Consider the following 6,913-nt stretch of genomic DNA (forward strand, 5'->3'; position numbering starts at 1 on the left):
CCCCCAGCGTTCCACTCCCCAGGGCTCCTCACCAGGAATCTGAGACACACACACACCTTTCACTAAAAAAGCTGCTTCTCAGCTCCTTTACACACACAGAAGTCAGTCCGCTCCCCTAGTCATTTTCTTAGTCTTTCTCCAAGGTGTTATGGGCATACTTTGCACAGCTGAGTCACTCACTGTGGGGGGGGGAAGGGGGGAGGAGGTGACCTTAAAGAGCAGCAGTTTTACACCTGAAACATCGACCACCTTATTCAGGAATTAACTGGACGAGGGTGTGTGTTGGGGGAGACTCTGTAACCACCTGTCAAGTGGACCAAGTCTTAGGTTTCTTTCCATATAGATTAACTGTGTCCTCGCCTCAAAGACTGGGCCCTGTGAAGCTTTTTCAAGATTCACAGAATCTCTCTTAACCTGTGCTAGATCTTTTCTTGAGAAAAAGTCAGTCATGACGAGCAGATATAATCCGTTTAAGGACTATGGGAAGTGTGCATCCTTGTATGGACGTCCCATTGGAAACCCTATTGAATCGAACTCCTGTAAACTTTCCTCTTGCAAGATAACTTCGGTTTTGTTTTTTGTTGTTGTTTTTGAGACGGAGTCTCGCTCTGTCCCCCAGGCTGGAGTGCGGTGGCGCGATCTCAGCTCACTGCAAGCTCCTCCTTCCGGGTTACGCCATTCTCCTGCCTCAGCCTCCCGAGTAGCTGGGACTACAGGCGCCCGACACCACACCTGGCTAATTTTTTGTATTTTTAGGAGAGACGGGGGTTTCACCGTGTTATCCAGAATGGTCTGATCTCCTGACCTCGTGATCCGCCCGCCTCACTCTCCCAAAGTGCTGGGATTACAGGCGTGAGCCACCGCGCCCGGCCAAGATAACTTTGTTTAGTAACTGAAATTAATTGATAATCAAAATGTGGCTTATTCATGGCACTTAAAAAAAAATCCCAACCAAATCCTTCCTAGTCTCAATTTTGTTACCATGACATACACAGAAAAAAATAAAAAATATTTCTATGTAAAAAGTCGCAGGGTGCCCTTGCTTTACCAAACTGGCCTCATTATAAGGTCTGAATGGATTTCTAAAAACTATGCACATAATCTGATCAGGGCTAACTTCAAAACAAATAACTTCCCTTTTGACCAACACCAGAACACCAACAGAAGCTTCTGACGGCTCAGCTTGGCCCGGGTCTACCAGGGCCACCCGGAATACGAAGGCGCAGAAGGGAGCCCGAGGGGCTGCGATTCTCTTAGCAATGAAGACAGTGTGGGTCACACAACGGGACAAAAGAAGAAACAAAACTGACTGCGAGCTCATTTGGGTGTAGGAAAACCACTGCAGTCGAAAAACATTTGAAATTATGGTTCGCAAGGCAAGTTATGTTTTTATTCATTCAATGTGAACGGTCATCCCCAGAACCACGTACAATAACCTGCCTCGGGGCGCGTCGCAAGGACCCATCTGGGCTGAGAACGCCCAAACAGGGCCCAGGTGGCAGCCCTTCCTGGAGGTGGGACAGAATGGCTTACATCCAGAGAAGTCCCAGGGACCGGGCTTGCGGGGCAACTCGACGTGGCCGGGACAGCGCGCTCAACGGACCCAGGGCGGCTGGCCGTCCGTCCGCCCCGTCCGTCCCGTCCGCCCGGAAGCAGCGGCGCGGGCACGTGGGCCAGGCCCGGCGCCGACCCCGGGCACTCGGCCGCTCAGTCGGCGCCGCTGCGCCAAGCTGGGAGGCAGGGTCCGCGCGAGGGGCAGACCAGCGGGGCGGCGCGCCGACGAGGACAGGCCACGGGCGCGCCCCGCCCGCCATCCCGGCCCCGGCCCGGCGCAGCGCGAGACAACGGCCGGCCCGGCTTTCGCAGTCCGCGGGGGACGGGGGCTCGCGGCGGGCGGCGGGGCGGCAGCGCCGCGCCTCACCTCGGCCCGGCCTCTGGGGAGGGACATCCCGGCCGGCTGCGGACGACGGCGGCGGGCGGACGCTCCATTCATTACCGCGGCTGTCTGCCCCGCGCTGCCTCCCGCGGCCCGCCGCCCACGCCGCCGACGCCGCCGGACGCTGCGCCCCTCCCAGGGCCCCGCGCGGCGCGGGGCGGGGCTGGCCGGGGGCGGGGCCGACTTGGAGGCGGGGTCTACGCGCGCAGGCGCAATGTCCGCGTACCCGCCCCGCCTCGTCCCTGGCCGGGTGGGAGGACGAAGCGGCTGAGGCACTACCGCTGGGGCGGGGCCGGGCGGAAGATGCAGACACTGTGCGCGCTGCGGCTCCGCCTCCGGTTCTGGGTGGGCAAACTACGCAGGCGCAGTGCGAGCTCTGGCGCGGGGGGGCGACGGGCAGGGCCCAGGCTCCCTGGCGGGGCGGGGTGCGGCCGCCGCGGTTTGTTCCCGTGACTTGGCCGTTGGCGGCGGCTCGGCGTGCACTCAACGGCCCACCGCGGGTTTCCGGGACGACCGGCAGCGCGGGTCCCGGTCCCGCCCCGAATCCCCTTACCTGGCGCGGAGGCCGCTCAGTGCGGTGCGGTCGGGTCCCGTGGGCTGGGACCTAAGCCCTTGAGCCTAAGGCGATCGGGCTCCCGGCGCGGCCCCCCTGGGGGGCGGGATTAACGCCTAAGCACCGAGCCGGGTCGGCGGGAGGAGGGCGGCCCTCTGGGCGGGCGCGGGACCGGGACTGGCGGTGCGGAGTGCGCGGGACTCGTCCGCTCTCAGGGTCTGAAGAAAATGTGTACTTTTAATGTGTTATTTCCTAACACGTCTGAGCCGACCAAATAAACTCTGCAGGCTGAATGTGGCCCGGAGGTCCTCCGTTGGTGACACGGCTTTCGGCGTTTTCTCGGCCTGAGTGTGAGAGTGAGACGAGCCCGCGTGGCGGTCACCGGCTAGAGCGGGAGCGTGGAGTTAGCCCGGCCGCCTCTGCCCGGAGCCCGCCCCTGCCCCGGGATGTCCCCCTTCACCCACACGCCGACTGTTCCAAAGTCCATGCCCAGCCTGCAGCCGGGTTCTGTATGGTGCCTGAGCTAAGAATGCTTTTCTCGTTTTTAAGAAGTTGGGGGAGAATTAAAACAGTATTTCAGGATATATGAAAAGTATATGAAATTCAAATATCGGCCGGGCACAGTGGCTTACGCCTGTCATCCCAGCACTTTGGGAGGCTGATGCGGGTGTATCACCTGAGATCAGGAGTTCGAGACCAGCCTGGCCAACATGGAGAAACCCCGTCTCTACTGAAAATTAAAAAAAATTAAAATTAGCCAGACGTGGTGGTGGGCGCCTGTAATCCCAGATACTTGGGAGGCTGAGGCAGAAGAATCACTTGAATTCGGGAGGCAGAGGTTGCAGGGAGCCGAGATCGCGCCACTGCACTCCAGTCTGGGTAACAGCGAGACTCCGTTTAAAAAAAATAAAATAAAATGTCGGTTTCCTAAGGAGTTCAATTGGAACACCGCCATGCCTGTTCATATAGTTAAAAGGTAAACTGCTTTTACCTTCTACCATAGCTGAGGAGCTGAGACAGGGCACTGACACCCAAAAGGGGCTCCCTGTTTCTTTTTGTTTTCTTTTTTTCTTTTTACTTTTTCTTTCTTTTTTTTTTTTTTTTTTTTTTTCTGAGACGGAGTCTCGGTCTGTCCCCAGGTTGGAGTGTGGTGGCGCGATCTCGGCTCACTGCAACCTCTGCCTCCCAGGTTCAAGCGATTGTCCTGCCTCAGCCTCCCGAGTAGCTGGGACTACAGGCGCGCACCACCACGCCCAGCTAATTTGTGTATTTTTAGTAGAGATGGAGCTTCACCATGTTGGCCAGGATGGTCTCCGTCTCCTGACCTCGTGATCCGCTTGCCTCGGCCTCCCCCAAAGCGCTGGGATTACAGGCGTGAGCCACCGTGCCCGGCCCGGGGATCCCTGTTTCATTCAGAGTGGAGGCCAGTGTTCTCAGGCCTGCTCTGCCCCTGCCATCCCCTCATCAGCTCTGCAGCAGCCCCAGGCCTCCTTGGTGCTTGCTTTGGGGTATTTGCACTGACTCTTGTCTGCCTGGAATGCTCTTCCCGTCTGCCAGTGTCAAACTCCCAGACGGCTGCCCATATGTCAGCATAGTGGGAGGCTCTCCGGGGCCATGCTCTATGAAGTAACACTTTGCTGTCCTCATCCCCTCTCCGGGCTCTGACACACTATATATGCCTGTGTCATGACTGCCCCTGACAACCTCCTGCTAGAATAAGAGGGAAGGGGGGACTTCTTTGTTGTACGTGCTGAGGGAGCCTGGCCAGTGCGGAGAGCAAGCCCTCCTACGCTGTGTGGAGTAGGTTAATGGGGCCCCACAATTGCCTGGCACTCAGGTGCAGAAATAGAAGATTCCTGGGGCCAAAGAGCAACAGCTCTTCCCAGAGGGACCCGCCAGTGAGTGACTGAGTACAGGTTGACAGGTCCCTCCTAGTGCCTTCCAACTTGTACAGGGCAGCCAGGTGTGGCCTATTCTCTGGCCCCTCACAGGAAGATACTGTTTTGTGTGTGGGGTGGTCCTTGGACTAAGTGCCCACATGGGACACCCTGGAGCACGGAAGGGCACACTACACGTCATGGGGCCAGGACCCAGCATCAACTGGAACTGTTCCAGCAAGCCAGGACCCCACGCCCCCACCAGCTGCAGTCCATTCATTTAATCTTTGATGGGCACTTTCTGTGTGCCCAAGATACAGTATCTTATTTTTTCTTTTCTTTTTTTTTTTTTAAGTCTGCAAGTGCTTGGTACATGCACAGATGGTATTTATTTGCTGTTTGTCTTAAATTGCATTCTTATGCATCTTATAGAGAGATAAGGAGAAAAAAAATATTTTCTACAGGACCATCCAAACATGTAAGTGGCTTTTCATGGGACAGTTTCCCATTACGGGAAAGACATAAGTCGATTCTCAGTCATCCAGAGTGTCAGTATCTTACTTTTTCATTCATCTGAACCAAAGTGTGACATCCCAGGACCAGGTGTTTTATCTGAGTTCCGTGCACAGACTCTGAGCCCTACCTGTACAGGGCAGTGCGAGTCAGGGGTACTCAGCACTGAGACAGAAGAGCAGCTGGTGCCCTGGTCCTCTGTCCACTAAGGCTGCAGGTGGACCCACAGCATCTTCTGAAGGCAGGGAGCCCTCCGTACTTGGAGCACTGTGGCCTTGGGGGGTTTGCCCTCATGTGATGTGACCTTGGTTGAGTTTCTTAGCTGTGAATTAAGGTTATGAGCCCAGCTTGGGGGTAAGGCATGGAGCTGATGGTGTCGCATGTGGAAGCAGCTGGGTGACCCCGAGCCTGGTGACCATTGGTCACTGGGGAGGCACAGACCTCGCTGTGGCAGGGTCCTGAGGGCCAGGGCCTCAAAGGAGGGTAGCTGTGTCCCTGGGCCCCGCAGGAGTGAGGGTGTACACCTGCCAGTCCCCTGCCTACAGTGGTGGTGGAGTGGAGCCCCATGGTCCCTTCTGTCTGGAATCTCAGACCTGGCACCCTTCTGCCTTCCTGTGCCTCCCGCCTGCCTTTCAGGGCAGCAAGAATGCTGTGTGCCCCACTGGGGAGGGAGGTGGGGAGGACTCCAGAGCGACCAGGCGGGGGCTGCTGCAGAGGGGATGGCTGCTCTTGGGTGCAGACAAGGGTCAGGTCCTGGGCACCTACTGGTCACTCTCCAGCATGATGGGGACCTCACCACGTTGTCCCTCATCCACCTCACCCGACCAACCCAGGCGGAGTGTCCTGAGGGCTTCACCAAGCAGCCTGGAAGGGGCAGAGCTGAGGTCACACAGGTCTCGGAAGCCCACGCTGTGGTCCCAGGAGAAAGTTCTGGATGTGGCTCCGGTAAGTGAAAGGTGGACTCACAGCGCTGCGGGAATAAAGGGAAACCACAGGCAGAAGAGAGGCGCATCCAGGATCCGCGGCCACCGGCCTCTCAGACTGTCCTCTGGGGCTGGGTCAGTAGGAGATGGAAATCGGGGACACCACAGGCTCATCTGAACCCGCGCGTTCATTGGGCCACACCGATCCCAAACCCCTGCATGCCGGCAGGACCCCTGGCTCTCCTGCGCCCACCCCAGCCCTGCTGGCCGCTGGGGCATTTGAGGGATGGTTGCGGGGGTTCGGAGGGTGGAAGGGGCGTTGGGCAACCTCGGTGGGGGAGGAAGAGGCTTCCCGAGCCCCGTGGACTCCCGCATTAGGGTGGGGAGGCGCTCCGGGTTGGGGAGGGAGGAAAGGAGCCGGGCGCAGGGGCGGCTGCGATCGGGGAGCGGGCAGCTAGACCCCGCTCGGGCTACAGGTTGCAGGATGGAGCAGACGGGAGGAAGGAGCCTCCGTCTGGAGGCTGGAATCTCAGACCTGGCACCCCTCTGATGCCGCGGACCCCACGCCTGCCGACCGTCCCTTTCCTTCCTTCCTTCCTTCCTTCCTTCCTTCCTTCCTTCCTTCCTTCCTTCCACCCTCTCCGCAGAGGCAGCGCCGGGACCCGGCCGGGGTGGGGCTAGGGCGGTGCGCCCCGGAGCCTCCAACCTGGACCCCACCCCGGAGGCGCCGCGACCACGCTCAGGCCGCCTCCAGGAAGCTGCCCGTATCGCGCCTGCGGCCCGAGGACTCTGCGCCCCGCCGCCTCCCGCCCTGTCCCGCCCCGCAGCTGTCCGCGACCCCGCGGCGCCCGTCCCCGTCTCCACCTGCAGTCCCGGACACGGCGCCCGTGAGGGAAGCGGGGAGCTGGGATCCCCGAGCCCCGGCGCGGGACACCTCATGGCCCGCACGAACCTTGGTGGTCCGGGCCCCGGCTCCCCCAGAACAACGCCCAGGGCTCGGAGAAACCCCCCAAAGCCGTGGACCCAGGCGCTCCCGGGGGACCTCGGTGGGACGGGCAGGGCGGGCGCAGTGGGCTGGGGGACGCGCACTGACCCCGGGCGAACCAGAAAC

General features: G+C 59.5%; 1 protein-coding gene across 1 annotated transcript in view; it reads right to left on the bottom strand.

Moving 5' to 3' along the window:
- Positions 1 to 2,066, bottom strand: part of ZBED4 (zinc finger BED-type containing 4) — a 34,500-nt gene extending 32,434 nt beyond the window's left edge. Inside the window, exon 1 of the mRNA XM_003905726.5 lies at positions 1,922 to 2,066. The gene's annotated coding sequence lies outside the window, so the exon portion shown is untranslated. The remainder of the gene's footprint in view (positions 1 to 1,921) is intronic.
- Between the last annotated feature and the right edge of the window lie 4,847 nt (positions 2,067 to 6,913).

The sequence above is a fragment of the Papio anubis genome, chromosome 16 (genome assembly GCF_008728515.1).
Source record: "Papio anubis isolate 15944 chromosome 16, Panubis1.0, whole genome shotgun sequence".
NCBI lineage: Eukaryota > Metazoa > Chordata > Mammalia > Primates > Cercopithecidae > Papio > Papio anubis.